This window comes from Bos grunniens, chromosome 13 (genome assembly GCF_055505025.1).
Source record: "Bos grunniens cultivar Pamir isolate PY7600 chromosome 13, Bosgru_T2T1.0, whole genome shotgun sequence".
Taxonomy (NCBI): domain Eukaryota; kingdom Metazoa; phylum Chordata; class Mammalia; order Artiodactyla; family Bovidae; genus Bos; species Bos grunniens.
In genome coordinates, this window is record NC_141177.1 from 80,599,987 (window position 1) to 80,626,800 (window position 26,814).

Sequence of the window (26,814 nt, forward strand, 5' to 3'; positions counted from 1 at the left end):
ATAAATTGATACATATATATAACATATATATTTCTGCATTAAAAAAAGAATGAAATAATGCCAGAGACACAGATAGACCTAGAATGGTCATGCAAAGTGAAGTAAGTCAGACAGACAAAGACAAAATTCCATATAGTATCAGCTATTTATGGAATCTGGGCTTCTCTGGTGGCTCAGTGGTAAAGAATCCACCTGCTAACACAGGAGATGCAAAGCTTGATCCCTGGGTTGGGACGATCAGCTGGGGAAGGGAATGGCCAACCAACTCCAGTATTCCTGCCTGGGAAATCCATGGATAGAGGAGCCTGGCGGGCTATAGTCCATAGGCTCTCAAAGAGTCAGGCACAATTTAGTGACTAAATAACAATAACAACAGATATTCGTAATCTTAAAAAAAAAATGAACATATTCACAAAACAGAACAGACTCACAAAATAGACGATAAACTTATGGTTATCACAGGGGAAGACAGGGAGAAATAAATTAGGAATTTGGGATTAACATGAACAGATCACTGTATATAAAATAGATAAACAAGGACCTATTGGGTGGCACATGGAACTACATCAATATTTTGTAATAACCTATATGGGAAAAGAATCTGAAAAAGAATCTATACATATATACATGATGAACCCCTGAAACTAACACAACATTGTAAATCAATTACACTTCAATTTAAAACATTAATTCAAAGAAATGACTGTGAGATAAGCTAGGGGCAGGGTAGAAGCCAGGACCTGAGGCAGGAGCAGGGGAGTCTCCTGCAGAACAACTGGAAAGAGAACCCTGAGGCTGGACTGAAGCCTGAGGAAGGACTACCCAGAAGAAAACTGTTAACAGATGACCTAAGACAGTAAGATGAAAGAATGCTGCGGTCACAAGGAGGCAGGAGAATACAAACACAGCCTTGACAGCTAAACAGAGCTGCTCACTGGTTCAGCCGGACAGCACCCATTAGACTGCAGGACAGATGATCTGAAACTACACTAGCTATTGATATTTCATCAAATCTATAATGTCATCAATTGTAAGGCATAATATAATTTTATATATAACTAAGGAACAAAAATCACCAACTAAGCCATGACTGACCATGAATTACAGATGCATCCCAATCTAAAAGACCTTAAAACATGAGAACAACGTGAACTTGGGAACTAATTAAATATACTCTAAGATGTGGTTCTAGACCTCATGTTGGAGAAGCCAAGAGAAGAGAGAACTGGTTCTCAGTGAGAAGAGACAATTTTATAGAAAATGCAAATTAGAGATAAGGGTTTCATACAGAGAGCAATAGAGGAAAATAAAACAATAAAGAAAGAGGAGGGGGAGGAAGAAGAAGAGAAGAAACAGCAGTAGCAACAGCCATCACCACCACCTACTGAAAATGAGCCTATAAACACCAAATTCCAAAATATATACAGAATTCTAATGGATAGAAAGGTAGGCAATAAAACCAATTACAAAAATAATTAGGGGCTTCCGTGGCAGCCCAGAGGTTAAGACTCCACACTTCTACTGCAGAGAGCATGTGGTTCAAACACTGCTGGTCAAGGAACTAAGATCCTGCATGTTGCAAGGCACATCCACACACACACAAAAAAAATTAATTTTCTGGAAAATTCTAGTAGATTTATAAATAAATATATTTGAGAACTTTAAAGAGATACATGAAAACACTTTTCATTTAAAATATAAAGAAATTATAATAGAGAGACAAAAAAAATAAACTGGTAAGAAAAATAGAAAACGAAAAAATAAGAAATCTTAGAACATATTTTGAAAAAAATTTAAACAGCATAAGGTCTAGACTAAAGTAAGGTGACTGAGAAAAAAATTTTAGTAAGCTAGCAGATACTACTGGGGAACTTCCCTAAACAGAACAGAGAGAAAAACAAACAGAGGAATACATCCGTATGAGAGAACACATATATCACAGAAGACAAGTTGAAAGGCTGCAATAAGGTCAGAATAAGGGTTAAGTAAAGGAAATTGGACATAATGGTAGAAAACAATATTTCAAGAGAGTATAGTGAAGAATGTTCTAAAATTGAGGAAATGATTCCTCAGATGAAAACGATTTTGGGTACAAAGCATAAAACAAATCCACACCTAGATACACTAGAGTGAAACCACAAATACTAGAGATTAAAAGAAAGTTGTGAAGCTTAAAAGTTATCATAAAATCTTATAGAATATTTCTAATTAGCAGGCAGTGGAACAGTAATACCTTTAAAATGCTCAGGGAAAATCACTGTTGACCTAAAAATTTATATCCATGTAAACTACCATCCAAGATTCTGCAGAAACATTTCTAACATCAAACAACTAACACAGTCTATCCCCCAAAGACCCCCACAATCTCTCACTTAAGGAGTCTTGAAGGAAAAGCAAGGTATAAAGGAAGCAATAATCAGTCTAGATACTAATTTTTAAAAAGAGACACACACATCCATTTACGCATAAACTTATGACTGGAAAAAAAAGTCAATAACCAATTTATTTTGTATTAAGAAAACAGTGTGGAAGTTGCTTGTTTTAATAAAATATACTAAATTATAGTGAAATATGCAAAAAGGATAGAAATATTGAACAACCACAGAATTTGATAGAAAATTTTAGAATGAAATATATGTGGGAGACACTGCAGATGGTCTGACCTCAAACCCCATTCTCAATTTCTCTTCAGCCTCCTTCCGGTTATGGGAGGCTCATGGCACGCAGGAAACTGATGCCCGAAGTGCACCAACCAGCTCACAGCCATGAAGCAGCAAAACCAAGGAAAAACCCTCACAGGGGATAGGCTGACGATGCTGGACCAGAGCCAGGCCCCTGATGGCAGGTCCACCTCCAGCTTCTGTGTTGTGCAAGAAGAGTAACATCTACTTGTCTGTGCCTCTCTATTTGGTTTCTGCTACTTGTAGTTGGACATTATTTTACCTAAAGTTCTATAAGAAAAGAATTACTATATATGTATTTCAAACCACAAGAGTGACTGACTTCACATGGGCAGGAATGAGAAAAGGTTCTGATTAATTTGGCGGAAGGCAGGAAAGGGGAAGATCCAAAGAAAATAAATGGTAAGCAAAATATACTGCAGTTGAAATACATCCAAATATATCACAATATTTGCAATAAATGTAACTGACACAGAAGTATAGATTATAATACTGGGCAAACAAACCAAACAAAAGTCGGCTATTTGATGCTTACAAAAAAGAAGCTGCAAAGAGCTAGAAAAACAAAGGTCTCATGTTCAACCAAAATATAAACTGGTTAAAAAAATATTGATACCAAACAAAATATTATTTCAGCAAAAAACCATTAATATGACAAAAGATTAATATTTGATAATAAAAATAGAAAAATATGTAAGGATAATAGAAAATCATACATTTGTTTGTGCTTAGTAGCACCAGTTTCAAAATATATGAAACAAAAATTAACAAAATTATAAGGAGAAAATAATAAATCTATTAACAACAGTCAGAGATAGCATCAGAAACTGAGAAGTCAGGTAGAATATTTGAGAAATAAAATTAGTAAGCCTGATCTGCTATTTAAATAGAATCCTGTATTTAATAAATGTAGAATGCCAATTCTTTTCAATTATACATGGAACATTTACAAAAGCTGACTGAGGTCTAAAAGGAAGTCTCAAATTTCCAACAGTTGCTATCATTCAGACTACAGAAAATGTTCTTTTAAGTACTTATTTGCAAAATCTAAGATATAATCCTAAATAAAAAGCAATTAAAAAATAACCATGAAAATCACAAAATATTTAGAAATTAACATCTAAATATATAAAATGCAGTTAAAGTAAAGGTGATACTTGGAAGCAATTTTATAGCATTTTTTGAATTTTCTAAAACACACGAAGGAATTAAAATAAATTCAATTTAAAACAAAATAAATCAAAGAAAGAGACATACAGAATGAAATGGTGGGACAGTGCTGGGGGAGCAGTAGAGAGAGAAAGTGAGAAAGAGATAAAGTAGAAATTAAACAGAAAATTAAAAAATAGCAAACATTAACAAAACCTAATTCTGGTTTACTAGAAAAACAAATTAAGCAGGTAAACCTCTTGCACAAATAAATAATCCTGTATGAAAAGGATGACATAATCTTAAGAGTAATGTTTTTAAAACAAAATAACAAGAGAAAACTATAACTCAATTCAATGTATCAATATTTTTGAAAACATGGATGAAATGCCTGCTTCTCTAACAAATATTAATCACTAAATCAAACCTAAAATAAATACTAAAATATGTACAAATCAATAAGTGTTAAAGAAAATGAACCAATAATAAAAAGTCAATATCCTCCAACCCAAAAACTCAGACCCAGGGAGTTTCAGAAGAGTTTTACAAAGTCTTCAAGAAATAGATAACCTCAATCTTATTTAAACTACAATAATTTTTTTAAAAAACTGAGCTACTCAATTCACTTACTAAGATCAGTAAAAAAGACAGTCCAAAAAAACAAAGAAAGAAAATTAAAGATAAAGCTCATTTATTAGTTTGAAATAATTTCAAACTAACTGAAAATAGTTTCAATGATTCTAAAGTGTAATACTGGCAAATCAAAGCAGAGTTTACCCCAAGAATAATAATATTGACAAAAGCAGAACACATATTACACTATATACATACACTATATACATATACTAATGTAATGTACCGTAACAAGAGATTAAAAGAAAAATATAATCAGTTCAATAAATTTTTTAAAAAATCTTCAATAAAATTTAACATTGATTCATGACACAATGTGGTCAAAACCCAGATCAGTAGGGAACATTTTTGATCTGAAAAGTGGTACCTATCAAAGCCTAAAGCAGGAACTGTTCTTAACAGTGAGACTTAAAGATTCTTTCCATTAAAATTAGGCATAAGACAAGCATTCACTACATTCCTGCTGATTTAGGGGCCCTACCCAATGCAATGACTCAAGAAATAGAAAGGGGAGATGTAAGAAGTGAATACTAGAGACAAAATTGATGTTATTTGTGGATAATGACTGAATACATTTAGAAAAATCAAGAGAATCTTACAGAAACTATTAAATATAAAACTATTTAAAAATAAACTTTAAAATAAGAGAGTTTAGTAAGGTTGGTGGTTTCTCCTAAACCCTGTGATAATCTATTTCAAAACATAATAGAATAAAATATCCTATTTATAGAAGCCAGAGAAGGCAATGGCACCCCACTCTAGTACTCTTGCCTGGAAAATCCCATGGACGGAGGGGCCTGGTGGGCTGCAGTCCATGGGGTCGCTAGGAGTCGGACACGACTGAGCGACTTCACTTTCACTTTTCACTTTGATGCACTGGAGAAGGAAATGGCAACCCACTCCAGTGTTCTTGCCTGGAGAATCCCAGGGACGGGGAAGCCTGGTGGGCTGCCGTCTATGGGGTCGCACAGAGTCGGACACGACTGAAGTGACTTAGCATACTTAGCATAGCATACAGAAGCAAGAAAAACAAAATGTCTACAAACAGACTTAACAAAAAATCCTGCTTAAGGCCTTCGAAGACTCAGAATCATAAAGATAACAACGTTCTCCAATTGATGTATAAACTCAATCTCACTTGAATGAAAATCTCAAAATTTTAAGGAAGACCAAAAGACCCAAAGCAGCCAAGAGAACTTTGAAAATGAAAAAGGTAGAAGGATCTCTTCTGTTGGATGTCATTTACATACACAGTCAGGCCTCGAAGACACTGGGGCTTCGGTCCTAGACCACTGCAATAAGAGGTGCCACATGAATTTTCTCGTTTCTCAGAGTATGTAAAAGGTATGTTTAGACTATACTGTAGTCTATTAAGTGTGCAATAGCATTGTGTATAGAAAACAATGTACATTCCTTAATTAAAAAATATTCTATTGCTAAAAACACTAACCATCATGACTCTTCAGTGAGAGTGAGTTATAATTTTTTGCAACAGTAGCATCAGAGATAGCTGATCACCATAAGAAAAATAATAATAATGAAAAATTTGAAATACTCTAAGAATTACCAAAATGTGAAACAGAGATACAAAGAAACCAAATGCTGTTGGAAAAATGGCATCTATGGACTTGTTCAACACAGGATTGCCACAAACCTTCAATTTGTTAAAAAAAAAAAAAAAAAAAAGCAGTATCTGCAAACTGTAATAAAACAAGGTATGCCCGTATTCTTTTTTTCGTTTGTATCACATTATCCAATCTCAAAGAAAGGCAATGCCAAAGAATGCTCAAACTACTGCACAATTGTACTCATCTCACACGCTAGTAAAGTAGTGCTCAAAATTCTCCAAGCCAGGCTTCAGCAATATGTGAACCGTGAACTTCCTGATGTTCAAGCTAGTTTGAGAAAAGGCAGAGGAACCAGAGATCAAATTGCCAACATCTGCTGGATCATGGAAAAAGCAAGAGAGGTCCAGAAAAACATCTATTTCTGCTTTATTGACTATGCCAAAGCCTTTGACTGTGTGGATCATAATAAACTGTGGAAAATTCTGAAAGAGATGGGAATACCAGAACACCTGATCTGCCTCTTGAGAAATTTGTATGCAGGTCAGGAAGCAACAGTTAGAACTGGACATGGAACAACAGACTGGTTCCAAATAGGAAAAGGAGTTCGTCAAGGCTGTATATTGTCACCCTGTTTATTTAACTTATATGCAGAGTACATCATGAGAAACGCTGGACTGGAAGAAACACAAGCTGAAATCAAGATTGCCGGGAGAAATATCAATCACCTCAGATATGCAGATGACACCACCCTTATGGTAGAACATGAAGAGGAACTAAAAAGCCTCTTGATGAAAGTGAAAGTAGGGAGAGAAAAAGTTGGCTTAAAGCTCAACATTCAGAAAACGAAGATCATGGCATCCGGTCCCATCACTTCATGGGAAATAGATGGGGAAACAGTGGAAACAGTGTCAGACTTTATTTTTTGGGGCTCCAAAATCACTACAGATGGTGACTGCAGCCATGAAATTAAAAGATGCTTACTCCTTGAAAGGAAAGTTATGACCAACCTAGATAGCATATTCAAAAGCAGAGAAATTACTTTGCCAACAAAGGTTCGCCTAGTCAAGGCTATGGTTTTTCCTGTGCTCATGTATGGATGTGAGAGTTGGACTGTGAAGAAGGCTGAGCGCCAAAGAATTGATGCTTTTGAACTGTGGTGTTGGAGAAGACTCTTGGACTGCGAGGAGATCCAACCAGTCCATTCTGAAGGAGATCAGCCCTGGGATTTCTTTGCAAGGAATGATGCTAAAGCTGAAACTCCAGTACTTTGGCCACCTCATGCGAAGAGTTGACTCATTGGAAAAGACTTTGATGCTGGGAGGGATTGGGGGCAGGAGGAGAAGGGGACAACAGAGGATGAGATGGCTGGATGGCATCACTGACTCGATGGACGTGAGTGCCAGTGAACTCCGGGAGTTGGTGATGGACAGGGAGGCCTGGCGTGCTGCGATTCATGGAGTCGCAAAGAGTCGGACACGACTGAGCGACTGATCTGATCTGATCTGATCACATTATCACATAATACAAAAGTTTAAAAATGTAATAGAATAAACCTCCTATATATGAAGTTAAGGGGAAAAAAATTATTGTTATCTAAAAGATACATCAAGTTTTGGGGAAAACTGGTAGAGCATAATCACTAAAAAGCTGTTTATATTACAGACCTCAGGAATTTGTCAGCTGTACACACAGAAAATTCAGTCATAAGGGTTTCTCCACATCATTTAATGGAAAAGACAATGGTACAAAGTCTAAGTGCTCTGAAGGAAAGAAAGTTAAACCCAAGAACATCCATCCATCCAAGTCACTGGTCCCAACATACCTGACAAGAAGGCATATGTCAAGAAGGAATAAAAAACAAAAACCTCAGAGAAGATAATATCCAGAAGCCCTTCTTGAAGATTCTCTAGTTTGAAGAACCCCAGCCCACTGAGAGGTAAGCAGAGAGGGAGAAGGGCCTAGCGATAAACATGAAACCCATTTACACCAAGAACCAAGAACAAAATGTGTCATAAAAAGGATTACAGAGAATAAACATAAAAAATCTAGTTGGATAAAATAATAATGTAGGAACAAGATGGTAGAGGAGAAGGAGAAGGAGTATACATCTCCACGGACACACGAGGAACACACCTTCAGGCACAGAAGTGCACGCAGAACACCAGCTGAGAGCAGGCAGGAGGACCCGACCAGCGGAAAAGAATATACAGAACCACGCAAAACTCGGTAGGACGAAGGAACTAGGGGGGAAACAGGAGTGTTAGTAGGACTGGACCTCAGCGGGCGGGGGAACTGAAGCAGGGGTCCAATCCCCACATCAGGGCAACTGTCTGAGTCTGAGGAGAAACATTTAAGGCTGGGAGTGAAACAGCTGATCAGTGGCAACCTAAACGGAATGAGAATCAGACAGACCTTGCTGACCCCTACAGACCCCAGATAGGACGCTGGTCCCCTAAAAGGCACAACGGCTGGGAGCTGGAGTTTGGGGATTGTGGAGCAATCCCAGGGCGAGGGCTGCTGTTGACTGTGGAGAGATGGATCGAGGGGATGTGAGGGAGGAGACTGTGGTGGGAAATGCCTGTGGAGGAAAGCCAGGCAGCCATGGAAGCAAGGCGATATTGCTGAGTCATGCATAGGGGGTGGAGCCATCATCATAGCCTCTCTCCCCTGACACGCCAGCATCCGCAGCTGAACAGTAGAGAGGCTGGCCCATCAAATGCCTGACGTACTGAACTACAGAGCAGGACCCCACCCAGGGTGCCCCTTTAAGTGACTGATGCGCCAGTCTACAGAGGACCCCACCCAGGGTGCCCCTTTAAGTGCCTGACGTGCCAATCTACAGAGTAGGACCCCAGCCAGGGGGCAGGCCTCTATATGCCCGATGCACTGAACAACAGAGATGGACCCCAGGCAAGGGAGGCCTCTAAGTGCCTGAGCTATGGAGAGCTAAGTGGCAGAATTATGGAGAAAGACTGGCCAAAGAGGCCTTCTGCTCGCCAGCTACAAGAGGCTCCAAAAAAGACTCTGATAGGGCCACAACTCCTGGGGTTGAGGCAGTCCATGTCTCTGCACACTTGATGCCGCCAGGGTCCCCACAAGCCAAACAGCTGCACCACCCTCAAACTCAACCCTCACTGGGGCAGAGTTGCCACAGGCAAAAAAACTCTTGCATCTATGTGTACAGGGTCACCTCAGTCGTGTCTGACTCTTTGCAACCCTGCAGACTGTGGCCTGCCAGGCTTCTCTGTCAGGGAGGGGGATTCTCCAGGCAAGAATACTGGAGCATATTGGCCAATACTGGTTGCCATACCCTTCTAGAGTGCTGTACTTCTTGCTGCCCTCGCCGCCAACTCCCCTGAGTACCTGGTGCTGCCAGAACCCCTGTGACCCAAGCAGCTGCAACACCTCCACACCTGGCCCTCACAGGGGCAAATCCAAGTCCTCCAGGGAAGCCTCAAGAGCAAACCCCCGTGGATGACCCACATGCAGAGGTGGAAATAAAACCGCAACTGTAACCCAGGGGCAGTGTGGCTAAGGAAGAACACCCAAAACCTTCCCACCAGCTGCACAAGCTGCAGATTAAATCCACACGATCAACTAGGCAGACTCTGTGTCTATGGAATATATAAAAGGCCACTGAGAGCTCCCACAAAAGAAAACTCACTAGTTCTGATAGCTGTGGACACTGAAGGCAAGAACACAGAGGAGTAGGACCAGATTAGAATCTGAGCTGCCCCCAGAGCAGGTCCGAGATCAGCACAGCGTTGGAGGGCATCCTAGGGAGGTGAGGTAGACTGACTCCCAGCAAGGGAAAGGACTCTGACAGCAGTGACTCAAGAAAAAAATTTATTATTCTTATGTTTTGACGTGTTCTGTAGATTCCTTTCGATGTTTTTTGTTCCCCCCACCCATTCAGTTGTAGCTGTCAATTTTATAGGCACTATGAAATCTAATGGGAATACCAGACCACCTGACCTGCCTCTTGAGAAACCTATATGCAGGTCAGGAAGCAACAGTTACAACTGGACATGGAACAACAGGCTGGTTCCAAATAGGAAAAGGAGTACATCAAGGCTGTATATTGTCACCCTGCTTATTTAACTTATATGCAGAATACATCATGAAAAACGATGGGCTGGAAGAAGCACAAGTTGGAATCAAGATTGCCAGGAGAAATACCAATAACCTCAGATATGCAGATGATACCACCCTTATGGCAGAAAGTGAAGAGGAACTAAAAAGCCTCTTGATGAAAGTGAAAGAGGAGAGTGAAAAGGTTGGCTTAAAGCTCAACATTCAGAAAACAAAGATCATGGCATCCGGTCCCATCACTTCATGGGAAATAGATGGGAAACAGTGGAAACAGTGTCAGACTTTATTTTTCTGGGCTCCAAAATCACTACAGATGGTGACTGCAGCCATGAAATTAAAAGACGCTTACTCCTTGGAAGGAAAGTTATGACCAACCTAGATAGCATATTCAAAAGCAGAGACATTACTTTGCCAACAAAGGTCTGTCTAGTCAAGGCTATGGTTTTTCCTGTGGTTATGTATGGATGTGAGAGTTGGACTGTGAAGAAAGCTGAGCACCGAAGCATTGATGCTTTTGAACTGTGGTGTTGGAGGAGACTCTTGCGAGTCCCTTGGACTGCAAAGAGATCCAACCAGTCCATTCTAAAGGAGATCAGTCCTGGGTGTTCTTTGGAAGGACTGATGCTAAAGCTGAAACTCCAATACTTTGGCCACCTGATGCGAAGAGTTGACTCATTGGAAAAGACTCTGATGCTGGGAGGGATTTGGGGCAGGATTGAGAAGGGGACGAGAGAGGATGTGATGGCTGGATGGCATCACCGACTCGATGGACCTGAGTTTGAGTGAACTCCAGGAGTTGGTGATGGACAGCGAGGCCTGGCGTGCTGCAATTCATGGGGTTGCAAAGAGTTGGACACGACTGAGCGACTAAACTGAACAGAACTGATGAAATCTAATTAAGCTTTTGAGCTTTTTTTTTCTTCTTATATTTCTCAGTCACATTTTTTTATTGTTGTTATAAACCTCTGCCTCTACATTGGGCTTTTGCAGTTCTGTGGAGTTTTCCTTTTTTCTTTCGTCTTCCTTTTTTTTCTCTCTTCTCTTTTTTGTAATTTTAATTTTTAAAACTCTATTATATTTTTTATACATTTATACCTTTGTTTGCCTTTCCTACTGGTCTTTTCCTCTTGCAGTTAATCTTTAATGTATATAAATCTTCTTCATCTACCTCTATTTAACTTTGCATATCTATTCTTTATTTGTTTTCTTTCTTTCCTGTCCTCTCAATATATTTGTTAGTTTTGTTTTCATTACTTTATTCCCCACTTGGCACCTTGCTTTAGTTTTGTTTTCCAGTTTGTGCTTTAGTTAGTTTTGTTCTTAACTGGTAAATACAATTTATGATTTCCTTTTTTGCTGAGTCAATCTATTCTACTTTATCTTTGTTGGACTGTTTTGACTTTGCTCATGAGTGTATGTGTATATTCCATTATTTTAATTATTATTTTCATGATCCTGTAACTGCCATTTGTCTGCAGTTCATCTTTGGTTTCTCGTTGTAGGATATTTGCTTTAATCTCACTTAATGCCATAAAAAACCACTTGTGGAACCTTCCTTCCTGACCAGAGATCAAGCCCTGAGCTTTTGGAGTGGGAGCACTGACTCCAAGACCCTAGACTACCAGAGAACTAACCCTACAGAGTATCAAATAGTGAGAACTCATACAAAGGAAACCACTTGAATACAAGACCCGGCATCACCCAACCACCGGTAGCACCCTGTGCAGGGCGCCTCATCTAAACAACAAACAAAACAAAAATACAAACCCAATCATCAGCAGACCACCTCACTCAGCCTTGCCCATCAGAGGAAAAACAAACAAACAAACAAACAAAAACTCATTTCACACTATACAAAGCTTACACAAACCACTGGACCAATCTTAGGAGGGTAGAAACCAAAAGAAAGAATTCCCTTGAAGCCTGGGAAAAGGAGACCTCAAACACAGTTAGGTTAAAAAATAATAATAATAATGAAAAGGCAGAGAAATATTGCACAAATGAAGGAACAAACTAGAAACACAGAAGTCCAAATAAATGAAGAGGAAATAGGCAAACTACCTGAAAAAGAATTCAGAATAATGATAGTAAAGATGATCAAAAACCCTGAAAACAAAAGGGAGTAAATGCAAGAATCAATTTAAAAAGACCTAGAAGAATTAAAGAATAAACATGCAGACAAACAACACAATTACTGAAATTAAAAATACTCTAGAAGGAATCAATAGCAGAATATCTGAAGCAGAAGAATGAATAAGTGAGCTGGAAGATAAAATGGCAGAAATAACTTCTAAGAGCAGAATAAAGTAAAAAGAATGAGAAGAATTGAGGATAGTGTCAGAGACCTCTGGGACAATATCAAACACACCAACATTCAAATTATAGGGGTCCGAGAAGAAGAGAAAAAGAAAGGGTATGAGAAAACTTTTGAAGAGATTATACTTGAAAATTCCCCCAACATGGAAAAGGGAATAGTCAATCAAGTCCAAGAGGCACAAAGAGTCCCATACAGGATAAACCCAAGGAGAAACACGCCAAGACACATACTAATGAAATGAATAAAGACTAAACACAAAGAAAGATCATTAAAAGCAGCAAGGGAGAAGCAACAAGTAACATACAAGGGAAACCCCATACGATTAACAGCTGACTTTTCAGCCTAAACTCTGCAGGCCAGAAGGGAATGGCAGGAAATATTAAAGACAATGGAAGGGAAAAATCTACAACCAAGATCATTGTACCCGGCAAGGATCTCATTCAAAATTGATGCAGAAATGAAAAGCTTTTCAGACAAGCAAAAGTTAAGAGAATTCAGTACCACCAAACCAGCTTTATAACAAATGCTAAAGGGACTTATATAGTGAAGAAATACAAGAGAAGAATAAAGATCTACAAAATCAACCCCAAACAAGAAAATGGCAATAGGAACATATATATCAATAATTACTTTAAATGTAAACGGATTAAATGTTCCAACCAAAAGGCAGAGACTGGCTGAATGGATACGAAAACAAGACCCATATATATATGCTGTCTACAAGAAACCCACTTCAGACCTCAAGACACATAAAAACTGAAAGTGAGAGGATGGGAAAATACATTCCATGCAAAGGGGAAGCAAAAGAAAGCTGGAGTAGCAATCCTCATATCAGACAAAATAGACCTTAAAATAAAATATATTACAAGAGATAAGGAAGGACAGTGCATAATGATCAAGGGATCAGTCCAAGAGGAAGACATAACAATTGTAAATATCCATGCACCCAACATAGAAGACCTCAATACATAAGACAAACACTAACAGACATAAAAGAAACGGACAGTAACACAATAATAGTAGGAGATTTTAACACCCCACTCACACCAATGGACAGATCATCAAAACAGAAAATTAATAATGAAACACAAGTCTTAAATGATACATTAGATGAGATGGATTTCATTGATATCTTCAGGACATTCCATCAAAATGCAGAAGAATACACCTTTTTCTCAAGTGCATATGGAACATTCTCCAGGTTAGACCACATCTTGGGTCACAAAACAAACCTCAGTAAATTTAAGAAAACTGAAATCATATCAAGCATCTTCTCTGACCACAATGCTATGAGACTATATATCAATTACAAGAAAAAGACTGTAAGAAACACAAACACATGGGGATTAAACAACATGTTTCTAAATAACCAACAAATTGCTAAAGAAATCAAAAGGGAAATCAAAAAATTTCTAGAAACAAATGACAATGAAAACCCGACAACTCAAAGCCTATGGGATGCAGCAAAAGCAGTTCTAAGGGAAATTTATAGCAATACAATCCTACCTCAAGAAACAAGAAAAAAAAAAATCAAATAGACGACCTAACTTTACACCTAAAACAACTGGAAAAAGAAGAACAAAAAAATCTCCCAAAATTAGTACAAGAAAAGAAATCATAAAGATCTGAGCAGAAATAAATGAAAAAGAAATGAAAGAAACAATAGTAGAGAAAAATAAAACTAAAAGCTGGTTCTTTGGAAGATAAACAAAATTGACAAACCTTTAGCCAGACTCATCAAGAACAAAAAAAAAGAGAGAAGAATCAAATCAACAAAATTAGAAATGAAAAAGTTAAAACAGACAATGCAGAAATACAAAGGATCGTAAAAGACTATTATGACCAACTATATGGCAATACAATGGATAACCTGGAAGAAATGGACAGGTTGTTAGAAAAGTTCAATCTTCCAAGACTGAACCAGGAAGAAATAGAAATTATGAACAACCCAATTACAAGCACTGAAATTGAAGCTGTGATCAAACATCTCCCCCAAAAAACAAAAGCCCACAACCAGATGGCTTCAGAGGAGAATTCTATCAAACATTTAGAGAAGAGCTAATGCCTATCCTTCTAAAACTCTTTCAAAAAACTGCAGAGGAAAGAACGCTTCCAAATTCATTCTACAAGGCCACCATCACCCTAATACCAAAACCACACAAAGACAACATGAAAAAATAAAACTACAGGCCAATATCACTGATGAACATAGATGCAAAAATCCTCAACAAAATTTTAGCAAGCAGAATTCAGCAACACATCAAAAAGCTCATACATCGTGATCAAGTTGGGTTTGGAATGCAAGGATTCTTCAATATATGCAAATCAACCAATGCGATACACCATATTAACAAATTGAAAGATAAAAACCATATGATAATATCTATAGAGGCAGAAAAAGCCTTTGACAAAATTCAGTACCCATTTATGATTAAAACTCTTCAAAAAATGGGCACAGAAGGAACCTACCTCAACACAGTAAAAGTCATATATGATAAACCTACAGCAAACATCATTCTCAATGGTGAAAAACTGAAAGCATAACCCCTAAGCTCAGGAAAAAGACAAGGACGTCCACTTTCGCCACTATTTTCCAACACAGCTCTGGAAATCCTAGCTATGACAATCACAGGAGAAAAAGAAATAAATAGAATACAGATTGGAAAAGAAGAAGTAAAGTTTGCAGATGACATGATACTGTACCCAAAAGATAGTGTCAGAAAACTACTAGAGTTAAATAGTGAATTTAGCAAAGTTGCAAGATACAAAATCAATACACAGAAATCATGTGCATTTCTATATACTAAGAATGAAAGATCAGAAAGAGAAATCAAGGAATCAATCACATTCACCTCTGCAACAAAAAGAATTAAATATCTAAGAATAAACTTACCTAAGGAGATAAAAGAACTGTACACAAAAAAAATTATAAGACAACAATGAAAGAAATCAAAGATGACATGAACAGATGGAGAGATATTTCATGTTCCTGGGTAGGAAGAATCAATATTGTGAAAATGACTATACTACCAAATGCAATCTACAGATTCAATGTGATCCCTATTAAATTACCAATGGCATTTTTCACAGAATTAGAACAAAAAATTTCACAGTTCATATGGAAACACAAAAGACCCCGAATAGCCAAATCAGTCTTGAGAAAGAAGAATGGAGCTGGAGGAATCAACCTTCCTGACTTCAGATTATACTACAAAGCTACAGTCATCAAGACAGTATGGTACTGGCACAAAAACAGAAATACAGACCAATAGAACAAGATAGAAAGCCCAGAGAAAAACCCACGCACCTATAGGTACCTTATTTTTGACAAAGGAGGCAAAAATATACAATGGGGCAAAGACAGCCTCTTCAATAAATGGTGCTGGGAAAACTGGACAGCTACATGTAAAAGCATGAAATTAGAACACTTCTTAACACCATACACTTTAAAAATAAACTCAAAATGGATTAAAGACCTAAATGTAAGATCAGAAACTATAAAACTCTTAGAGGAAAACATAGGCAGAATGCCCCATGACATAAATCAAAGCAAAACCCACTATGACCCACCACCTAGAGTAATAGAAATAAAAACAAAAGTAAACAAGTGGGACCTGATTAAACTTAAAAGCTTTTGCATAGCAAAGTAAACTATAAACAAGGTGAAAAGACAACCCTCAAAATGGGAGAAAATAATAGCAAATGAAACAACTGACAAAGGATTACTTTCCAAAATACACAAGCAACTCATACAACTCAATGCCAAAAAAAACAAACAACCCAATCAAAAAGTGGGAAAAAGACCTAAACAGATGTTTCTCCAAAGACAACATACAGACACATGAAAAGATGCTCAACATCGCTCATTATCAGAGAAATGCAAATCAAAACCACAATGAGATATCATCTCACACCAGTCAGAATGGCCATCATCAAAAAGTCCACAAACAATAAATGCTGAAGGTGTGGAGAAAAGGGAATGCTCTTGCCCTGTTGGTGGGAATGTAAATTGATATAGCCACTATGGAAGACAGTATGGAGATTCCTTAAAAAACTAGGAATAAAACCATAATATGACCTCGTAATCCCACCCCTAGGCATAGACCCTGAGGAAACCAAAATTGAAAAAGACACATGTATCCCATTGTTCACTGCAGCACTATTTACAGTAGCTAGAACATGGAAGCAATCTAGATGTCCACTGACAGATGGATAAAGAAGTTGTGGTACATATACACAATGGAATATTAGTCAGCCATAAAAAGGAACGCATTTGAGTCAGTTCTGATGAGGTGGATGAACCTAGAACCTATTATACAGAGTGAAGTGAGTCAGAAAGAAAAAGATTAATATTGTATTCTAATGCATATATACGGAATCTAGAAAAATGGTACTGAAGAATTTATCTACAGGGCAGCAATGGAGAAATAGACATAGAGAACAGACTTATGGACAAGGGGAAAGGGGAGGAGAGGGTGAGATGTATGGAAAGAGTAACATGGAAACTTATATTACCATATGTAAAACAGATAGCCAACAGGAATTTGCTGTATGCCTCAGGAAACTTGACAGGGGCTCTGAATCAACCTAGATGGGAAGGATGGGAAGGAAGATGGGAGGGAGGTTCAAAAGGGAGGGGACATATGGCTGATTCATGTTGAGGTCTGACAGAAAACAACAAAATTCTGTAAAGCAATTACTCTTCAATAAAAAAATAAAAAGAAAAAAAATAATGTAAAAATAGGGAACCCAAGGGAGAAGGAGGGGGAATGAAAAAGTATTAATTCCTTTCTTATCTAGAAAACAAAGTGGCAGATACTATGTTTGGGAAAATGTCATGAAATGTTCAATCTGGAGAATGAGTACAGAGGTGCTCCCTTCTGTTATTATTCATTTTATTTAGTATTTCAAATAGAACTATTTTTAAGAAGCCATTGAACCTATAAATGAATAAGGCAAGACAGTAATCTCAAGCACCAGAATTTATAACAATTTGCTTTATTAAAAAGTGGAACAACTGACGGCCATGCGACAAAACAGTTCTTTTTCACTTGCTTCCTTCTGTCCCATCCTGAATGGGAAAGAGAGGGGCGGAATTACTAGGAGCTTGCTTAGCATTCTGCACAACCCTGGGTATACCCCTGTGAGCGTGTGAGGCATGTGAAAGCCATCTGTGTGGCAGCAGAAAGCAACAAGTTGGGAACCACTGAATCAGAGCATTCAAATCAAATAATGAATGCAAACTGGACTCTTACCAGGAGAAGCTATGTTCAGAGGGAGAAGGGAAATCGACAGAGACACTAAGATAAAATGATCAAACAGCAATGAAAAAAAAAATCTAAGTCACTATTTTAGTTAGTAATGTTAAGCTGCAGAAAACCCATTACATCTTTTCAACTTCTATTAACTAGTAGCAACAAAGATTGGTTGAGTCTCAAATCCTTCCTTTATTTCACTGAGTCTTTCAGAAAAGGCACAGAGGAAGAAATAAAATGCCAAAACACTATTCTCCAGAAAAAAAAAAAAAAGGCACTGGAATCAAAGAGCTGGTAAAATTCACAAAATTTTAATGAATGACTAGACCCAACAATGTGATGTCAGAGGAATCTATGATACCATGAATCTTAATATAAAAAGGGGAGATATATTTATCTTTAATCTATACTTAACACCATAAGAAGAAAATGTTGCAGGAAACCACATGCACAATTCAGCTGAACAAGTCCTTTGTTTCCACTGATCTGCTAAACCCAGCCCAGGGCAGAGGCTTAGAACCACATGAAGAGACAGCCGGAAGGGGAATATTTTAATTATTATAATTTGTTCAGGCACAAAATGAAATCAAAAACAGTCATAAATAATTTGTGCATAGAACTTTAACAAAGATTGTTGTAATCTTTTAAAAAACAGAGTTTCATTAGTTTAAATATTAAAAATATCTCCTTTTAAAACACAAGTCTTAGGTTCAGGTGGCAGAGCTGTTCTTGAGGCCTCTCATGGTGACAATGTTTTCCTAAGGTGTGTCATTCTTTATAACCCACACCGGTGATTCACTGGAGCCTCGCTAGAATAGACACCAACACTAAGGACCTTAATGTTAGGCCCTTCCCAGTGTTTTAATCTATGAAAGATTATTTATCTTTGGGGTGGAGTAGAATTATATGAAGAAGAAAAAGAAAATTTAAGTCAGACTGGAGGGAGACATAAGGCATGAAAACAAGGCATGTGTTAAAATACTTCAGAAGATGGCATAGCAATTCTTGAAGAACCAGACAAGTGACATTAAACATGGGAATAAAATCATTACCTTTAATTTGGCTGAATACAGTGAAACTGTCCTCATTAGCCATTTCCTAACCCTCTCACTAAGGAGCGCAGAGAAAACAGGGCAATGAAGGCCCATCCAGCCACAGCCCACCAGGGCTCCTCCTATCCCCATTTAAAATTCTCTCCCTAGGCCTCACCTGGCACCTCGGTCTCTCAGTGCTGGCAGACTGAGGACAGCGAATATTCTAGAGGAAGACGCTCTAAAAGGGTTCTGAGGGAAACAGGAAGACCATGAGAGAACCTCAGGAGGGCAAGTGTACCAGTCATCGCATGACGTGTCCTTCCTGTACTCTGACCCTAACACACAGTGATTTCTTTTAGAATGAGAAGAAAACTTTATATTACTTATCTCTCCTTAAAAAGCTTAAGGCACATTTAAAAAAATTATCCACAGTAATATAGGGATTAAGGAAAAGAAAAGGAAAAAACAAGGTTCAAAGGTAACACCGCTTTCCCTTATTTTACTATCTGTACGCTGCCTACACTACTGATTATGGAGCTGAGAAGTGTCCTATGTCTATGTGGTAGGCTCCTCTGGGAAACTAGAATATGTCTGTGGATGTCTAAAAGAAATCAAGCCACAAATCTAGGGATGAAAAGTTAAAGAACTGACATTCAAAATACTTTAACCTCCAGGTAGTAGATGACAGTTAAATGCTTTTGGTTACACATTCTATACAGACTAGACATGCTGTCATTTGTCTAGTGGGTTAACTTGGAAGGACAGCCTTGCCCAATATCTAGTTTAAGGGAAGTATCATCAATGACTCCTGAGTGAACAGAAGAAAAGTGGGAACTGAAAAAGAAAAAAAAAAAAACCATGTATTTGTTGCGTATTTAAAGCTACATTAGGAAATACAACAGCAGTGACTTTGCTGGAAATCAAGTGCAGTTTTTGAAGAATTAATCACCAAGTGTCAGAGCACAAAGGTCCTGACATCATCCACTCTCAGACTGCTTTTACAAATAGGGAAGCTGAAGCCCAGGACACTGAGATTCTTGCTCACAGTTCTGTGCCTTTTAGGGATCAGAACTATATTCATTTCCTGGGGCTGCTGTAGCAAAGTACCAAAAACTGGGTGGCTTAAAACAATAGGAATGTATTGTCTCACAGTTTCTGGCCTGGGAGTCTGCAAAGAAGGTTGTCACAGGGTGGATTCTTCCCAAGGGCTATGATGAGAAGCTGTTCCAGGCTTCACCCGGTTTCTGGTGGCCTCAGTCTTTCCTGGGCTTGCAAAATGGCCTTCTCCCAGTATCTTCACGTGGCCTTCTTTCTGCCTGTGACTGTATCCAAATTTCCCCTTTTTATAAGGGCAGCGGTATTACTGGATTAGGGCCCACCCTAATGACATCACTAAAACTTGATTACCTCTTTACTGACACTGTTTCTAAATAAGGTCACCTTCTGGGGCACCAGGGCTTAGAACTTCAACAAATCTTCTGGTGGGTGGGAAGTGGACACAATTCAACCCAGAACAAGGACTAAGCAGGAGGAACTCTGATCATGATATGAGCTGTACCCACGTCTCACAATTTCACACCAGCAGCCTTTCTTGTTCACAAGATTCTCTCTATTTCTAGCTTAGGCTATGGAGTCCCTACTTATGAAGTCACCCACAATATGTTGATATTTTGAAAAAGCCAATGAAACCTTCAAAACCAGAGAAAGGAAAACATCTTACCCTTTGATCAACGTTCACCAAGATATTTTAACTTCCTCCCTCACAAAGACGCCTGAAATATTTCTGCAGTACTCATCTCTAAAGTGTCTACTGCTCAGAGGAGGTGAGTGTGTGGAAACAAGCCTTTGAAGGAAGACAAATTAAACCCACTCTCCTATTTTATCCGAGACTACCTTTCTTAGCTTGCCCAGAGCAGAAATGCATGTAGAATCTCCTCTGGTGAGAAGAAACCTTGAGAGCCCTGCATTTCCAACAAGACTGGTTCTTTCTGCTGCCCTAGTAACCCAGGGACTGGCTGCCAACCCAGCAGGATCAGAGGCCAGAGGCCAGACTGACCCTTCAGCCTGGTGCCTAGCAGTGGTATTTCATAGCAGCCTCTGTTCAAACTGTTCAACCATCACTCACCCTGTTGCCTAAGTGTTCTTGAGGCTGAAGAAAATTTTCATATTGTCTCACTATTTTCCATTATAAATTAATGACATCTGTAACACTGAGTCATAAAAAAGTCTATCCAAAGAACTGTATTAAAAATTACATGGAACTGATTTCCCTAAGTGGCCTCTTGACAAACACACGCCCACCCTTTTCCATTTAGGCCTTTAGAATCCTGATCTACAGCTGGGCTTGGAAAATTTGGAATCATGTTTTACTGCACAAGATCTAACAAGTTATTACAGTTCCCAAAAATGTCGGAGTAAATAAGAGCTGAGCAGGATTAGACTGGATGTGGCTTTCCTTCTTGTTGTTTTCATTTTTAACCCTCAAAGAGCTACTGTCTTAAGGAATAAATAGTTTTCTACAGTACAGGACAGAAAGTTCAGAGCTGCAAGGGTGTGAGGGCTGCTCTAATCCAAAAACTCTGTTTACTGAGTAGGAACTAAGGCCCACGCTAAGTGGATCAAAGTCAGTGATCAAGCAAACTAAATTAACACTTAATTGCACCCTTCATTTGATGATTCAAAAGAAACCAAGTTTGAGTGCTGAAATTCAAGTATTAGTTTGTTCCAACAGGAGAAATTTTTTCAGATTAGAATCTTTCCAAAGGGTTCAATCTTTAAACCTTCCAAGAAATGCTAGGGTTGAATGTTTAGTGTAACGAATTTGATTCTAAGCAATATTTGAAGGACTATTATCTGAGAGTCTAACACTTTGTAAACAGGGACATACACAGAGCTGCCCTGGTTATACCGTCTGCCTGATCATCCATCCCAGCAAACATGTAACAGTGCTGACTTACAAGACGCACAGACCTGACTGCCTTTCCTACCCAGATTCTATCAGTTGTATGTTAACACATGTATGTGGAATCTAGAAAAATGGTATACATGATTTTATTTGCAAAGCAGAAGTAGAGAGACAGATGTAGAGAACAAATGTATGTGTACCAAGGGAAAGGGCGAGGTGGAAGGGACTGGGAGGCTGGGACTGACGCACACACCCTATTGATATGCATATAAGACAGATAACGAATGAGCACCTACTGTGTAAGACAGGGGACTCTACCCAGTGCTCTGTGGTGACCTAACCTGGAAGGAAACCCAAAACAGAGGGGATGTATACGTATGTCTATGTGTATGTGTGTATACATATGCATAGCTGATTCACTTTGCTGTACAACGTTGGAAAGCGACTGCTGCCGCCATTTGGTCACTAAGTTATGTCCCACTCTGTGCGACCCCATGGCCTGCAGACCGCCAGGCTCCTCTGTCCATGGGATTTCCCAGGTAAGAATACTAGAGTGGGATACTATTTCCTTCTCCAGGGGATCTTCCTAACCTCTGGATTGAACCCATGCCTCCTGCTTGGCAGGTGGATTCTATATATACACTGTGCCACCTGGGAAGCCCAAAGCAGCTATACCCAATAAAAATTAATTTTACAAAAGACAAAAAAGAATTCTATCAGAAAATTCACCCAAGCATATACCTGATACCTGAAATGCTCATGTCCATAGACACTGGCCCTGGGTCTCATTTCTTCTCTGTCATGTAGGGATTAAAAATGTTACTGAGACATTATGAGGATTAAAAGAAGACATGGGAAAGTGTCTCGCACACACATGGGCCAAACCTCTCCTTCCTGGCTCCTCCCTCCTCTCAACCCAAGTGACACCACATAGCTACTTTTCTAACTGTCTGCTCGGCTTGTGTGTGCCATAGCTCCACTTGAACCCTCCAGGCAGCACTTGGTGTCCTATATATGACATGCCCTAAAAGAATTTCTGCTTGAATGTTTCAGATAAAACATTTTTGTTCTTACAAGACAGTGTGAGAATTCCTATCTAGCAAAACAAACAAACAAACAAAAAAAGTGAAGAATTGATGATTATTTTGCTTAAGCTGCCAGGAAAAAAAAAAAAAAGAACATGTCACAACAAATATACAAACTTTCCTAAATACATAAGCATCTTGGGTAAAAGATGTGAAAATAGCCAAACTGCCCACTTGGTCCATCAATAACTTTAACAGCAAGTTTCTAAATTTTAATCTAATCACTTTTGGCTCAAGAACCACCAATTCCCTTATGCCCCATGAAACAAACCCAATCTCATTTTGGGTTTCAAATCCTGGGCACTAGGCAGTCTGCAGCCACTCTCACCACTCAACTCAACTTCCAGTTCTTCCCTCTACAACCAGAGTCAGCACCTGCTCTTTGAGGTCTCCCGCAAACCAACTTCTTTTCTACCCTGTAGCCTGTGTATGCACAGCATTCAAATGTATTCTGTCAAGGATTCAGGTGGACCCACCTGGGTACCACTCACTGCACAGGCTCTGCTGAGCAGTCCTGGCCGCCAGCTCCTCCTCCTCAGGCCCGACATGGACAACATGAGCACTTGGCGTTGACATGGGACCATTCCCCCTTACATGGGTTAGTGTGCTAAGCAGAACACAACTTTTCCAGAGGATAAGGACTCTATCTTACTTATTCTTTCATTTATTTATGTGCTAATTATCCACAGAGCACCTATTATATATGAAGAATCACAGCCATAGAAATGAATTCATATCCCACATGCCATGGGGCGCAGCAGGAAAAAAGAAAGGAGGAATTCATAAGACACAGCCCTCCCCCTAAGGACCTCCCAATTTCTGTACATCCCGTGGTGCCTCACACAGCGACAAGCACACAGAAGTCTTTGCCCATCTGTTTACTGAAGGCTGACTGATGGGAAGCTTGCCATATTTCTTTGTGTGTCTTTCTAATTGATCACCAGAGTAACAAGCCCGTAATAAATATTCCTTAGCTATATTAATGAAGCTGCTGTTAAAAAAAGTGGGGGTTATTTTTTAATTCCTTCAGCCACATTATTCGGAGAAGGCAATGGCACCCCACTCCAGTACTCTTGCCTGGAAAATCCCATGGACGGAGGAGCCTGGAAGGCTGCAGTCCATGGGGTCGCTGAGGGTCGGACACGACTGAGCAACTTCACTTTCACGCATTGGAGAAGGAAATGGCAACCCACTCCAGTGTTCTTGCCTGGAGAATCCCAGGGATGGGGGAGCCTGGTGGGCTGCTGTCTATGGGGTCACACAGAGTCAACAAGACTGAAGTGACTTAGCAGCAGCAGCAGCAGCAGCCACATTATTTCTATCTTTGTTATCTAAAGCCCATCAAGATTTGACTCTACTAGACTCCATGTTTTACTATTAGGATAAAATAAATAAAAGGCTATCTCATCACAGAATACTTTTAGGAAGGCATTACTTTCATTTTCTCCACCTTTTTCCTACTGGTTTCTTTTACAGTTAGAAAGTAATTAAAATCGAATTTGCATTTTTAGGTAGGACTCTCACTTACACATCTTCCAATCAGTAGTAGCAAACCATCTGCATATCATAAAATTTACCTGTTTTAAGTTCCCCCTTTGATGAGTTTAAGTAAATTTGTAGACTTGTTCTACCATCATCATAATTCAGTTTTAGAGTGATTCTATCATTATCCCCAAAGTTCCTCAGCCCACTTACCTACTCCAGGAAATATGCTTGTCTACATTCAGAAAACAAAGATCATGGCATCCAGTTCCATCACTTCATGGCAAATAGATGAGGAAACAATGGAAGCAGTGACAAGACTTTATTTCCGGGGGCTCCAAAATCACTGCAGATGGTGACTGCAGCCATGAAATTAAAAGACACTTGCTCCTTGAAAGAAAAGCTATGACCAACCTACACAGCATATTAAAAAGCAGAGACATTACTTTGCCAGCCAAGTTCCATCCAATCAAAGCTATGGTTTTTCCAGTAGTCATGTATGGATGTGAAAGTTGGACTATAAAGAAAGCTGAGCACCAAAGTACTGAGCCTTTGAACTGTGGTGCTGGAGAAGACTCTTGAGAGTCCCTTAGACTGCAAGGAGATCCAACCAGTCCATCTTAAAGGAAATCAGTCCTGAATATTCATTGGAAGGACTGATGCTGAAACTGAAACTCCAATACTTTGGCCACCTGATATAAAGAACTGACTCATTAGAAAGACCCTGATGCTGGGAAAGACTGAAGGCAGGAGGAGAAGGGGATGACAGAGGATGAGATGGTTGGATAGCATCACCGACTCGATGGACATGAGATTGAGCAAGCTCCAGGAGTTGGTGATGGACAGGGAAGCCTGGCATGGTGCAGTCCATGGGGTCACGAAGAGTCAGACACTGCACTGAACTGAACTTCCTGCTATGAAGTATGGTAAATGAGCATTTGGGAGGCAGAGTTAACAACAGGATGTCCCAACGGAAGAGGATCCAGCGCTGCCCAAGCCCTCCCCGACTAGAGGTGAACTCTAACACAGGGTGGCTAACAAGGCCTCAGAAGAGAGGAGGAATCCAGGTATTCTGGTGTTTAACCTCCTCACCTCAACTGTTTCCTTCCTCCAGAGGCCATCCTTAAGAGCTACATAAAAGTAGGCTGGCCAAAATACCTAGTTCTCAAACTACAGCTTGAAAGGAAATCAAACTGGCTTTAGATACAGAGGGAAGAATATTAAAAAGTCACTCATACTACACCAAAGCAAAGAGAATGTCTGAGTAGGAGCACCAAGAGATCAAGACTGAAATAAATGGCATGGTTTTAAGTGCATTTCCATCAAAAACATAATACGAGAGGAGAACAAAAGGTACAAGGCCAACCTAAAAGGCAACACAATGTGATTTCAGCAACATGGGTGGACCTAGAAGCTGTCATACTAAGTGGAGTAAGTCACTCACTTGTCACTTATTTGTCCCTAAAGAATGATAAATCTCATGATATCACTTATAAGTAATCTAAAAAAATGGTTCAAATGAACTTATCTACAAAACAGAAATAGAGTCACAGATGTAGAAAACAATCTTACGGTTACCAGGGGGAAAATGGAGGGAGAGAGAAACTGGGAGATTGAGATTGACATACACAAACTGCTACACACAAAATAGATAATAAGGGTCTATGGCATAGCACGGGAAACTCCCTTCAATACTATGTAATGACCTATGTGGGAACAGAATCTAAAAAAGAGTGTGTATGTATAATCGGATATTGGATATGTATAACTGAATCACTTTGCTACACACCTGAAGCTAACACAACACTGTAAATCAATTACACATCAATAAAAATTTTAAAAATAAAATAAAACACAATGTGATAAATAGCAGTTAGGAGCTAAACTCACTAACTCAAGAGCCCAAAGATAGACGCAACACAACAACATGAGAAAGAGGGTGAGGCAGGCAGCGTCTAAGGCGGCCTCCAGTCGTCCTCATCTCTTGGTTCCACGCTCCCCTTCTCTTCAGTGTGGGCCAGGCTCAACGATCTGCTTCTAGCAAACAATATGGCAGGGCTGATGGTGTGATGTCACTCTGATGGAAGCTCACAAAATGACGGTGGCTTCCCTCTTGGGCACTCTCTCTTGCCCTCTCTGAGCAAAGTCAGCTGTCATGTTGTGAGCTGCATTATGGAGACGCCCATGTGTAGATGTCTCCAGTCAACAGCAAGTAAGTACCTGAGATCTCCTGTCAGGATCACTGAGGGAGCCTGGAAGTACTGATAAGGCTCCACCAATCAAGCCTTGATAATAACCGCTGCCCAGCTGACATCTTGACGGAATCCTTGTGAGAGATACTGAAGAAAAGTTACCTAGCTAGGTCAGCAAGGTTTGTTGTCTTAATGTCTAAATTTTGGGGTAATCTGGTAAAGAATAGTAGATTACTATCAAGGGGGAAAATAAAGAAACAAATTGAGAATCAAAATCAGTATTATTACAGAATTAATAAGTGAAAATAAGACAGTCAAGAAATTGACAACCCTGAGGATCGATGAACTGACAGTAAAAAGGTTTCAATAGGCATGGTGCAATGTTTTGAAAAGTATAGTTAATTTACAATGTTGTGTTAGT

At 39.1% G+C, this 26,814-nt stretch overlaps 1 protein-coding gene and 1 long non-coding RNA gene across 14 annotated transcripts in view; both read right to left on the minus strand.

The window, feature by feature from the left end:
• Window positions 1-26,814, minus strand: part of SLX4IP (SLX4 interacting protein) — a 220,663-nt gene that overhangs the window by 145,319 nt on the left and 48,530 nt on the right. The gene's annotated exons all lie outside the window — the stretch shown is intronic.
• LOC147361292 (uncharacterized) lies at window positions 17,423-20,016 on the minus strand. Its single transcript, XR_015140020.1, has 2 exons — window positions 19,880-20,016; window positions 17,423-17,511 (listed from the first exon to the last, which is right to left on the minus strand). It is a non-coding gene; the product is annotated as an uncharacterized LOC147361292 (long non-coding RNA).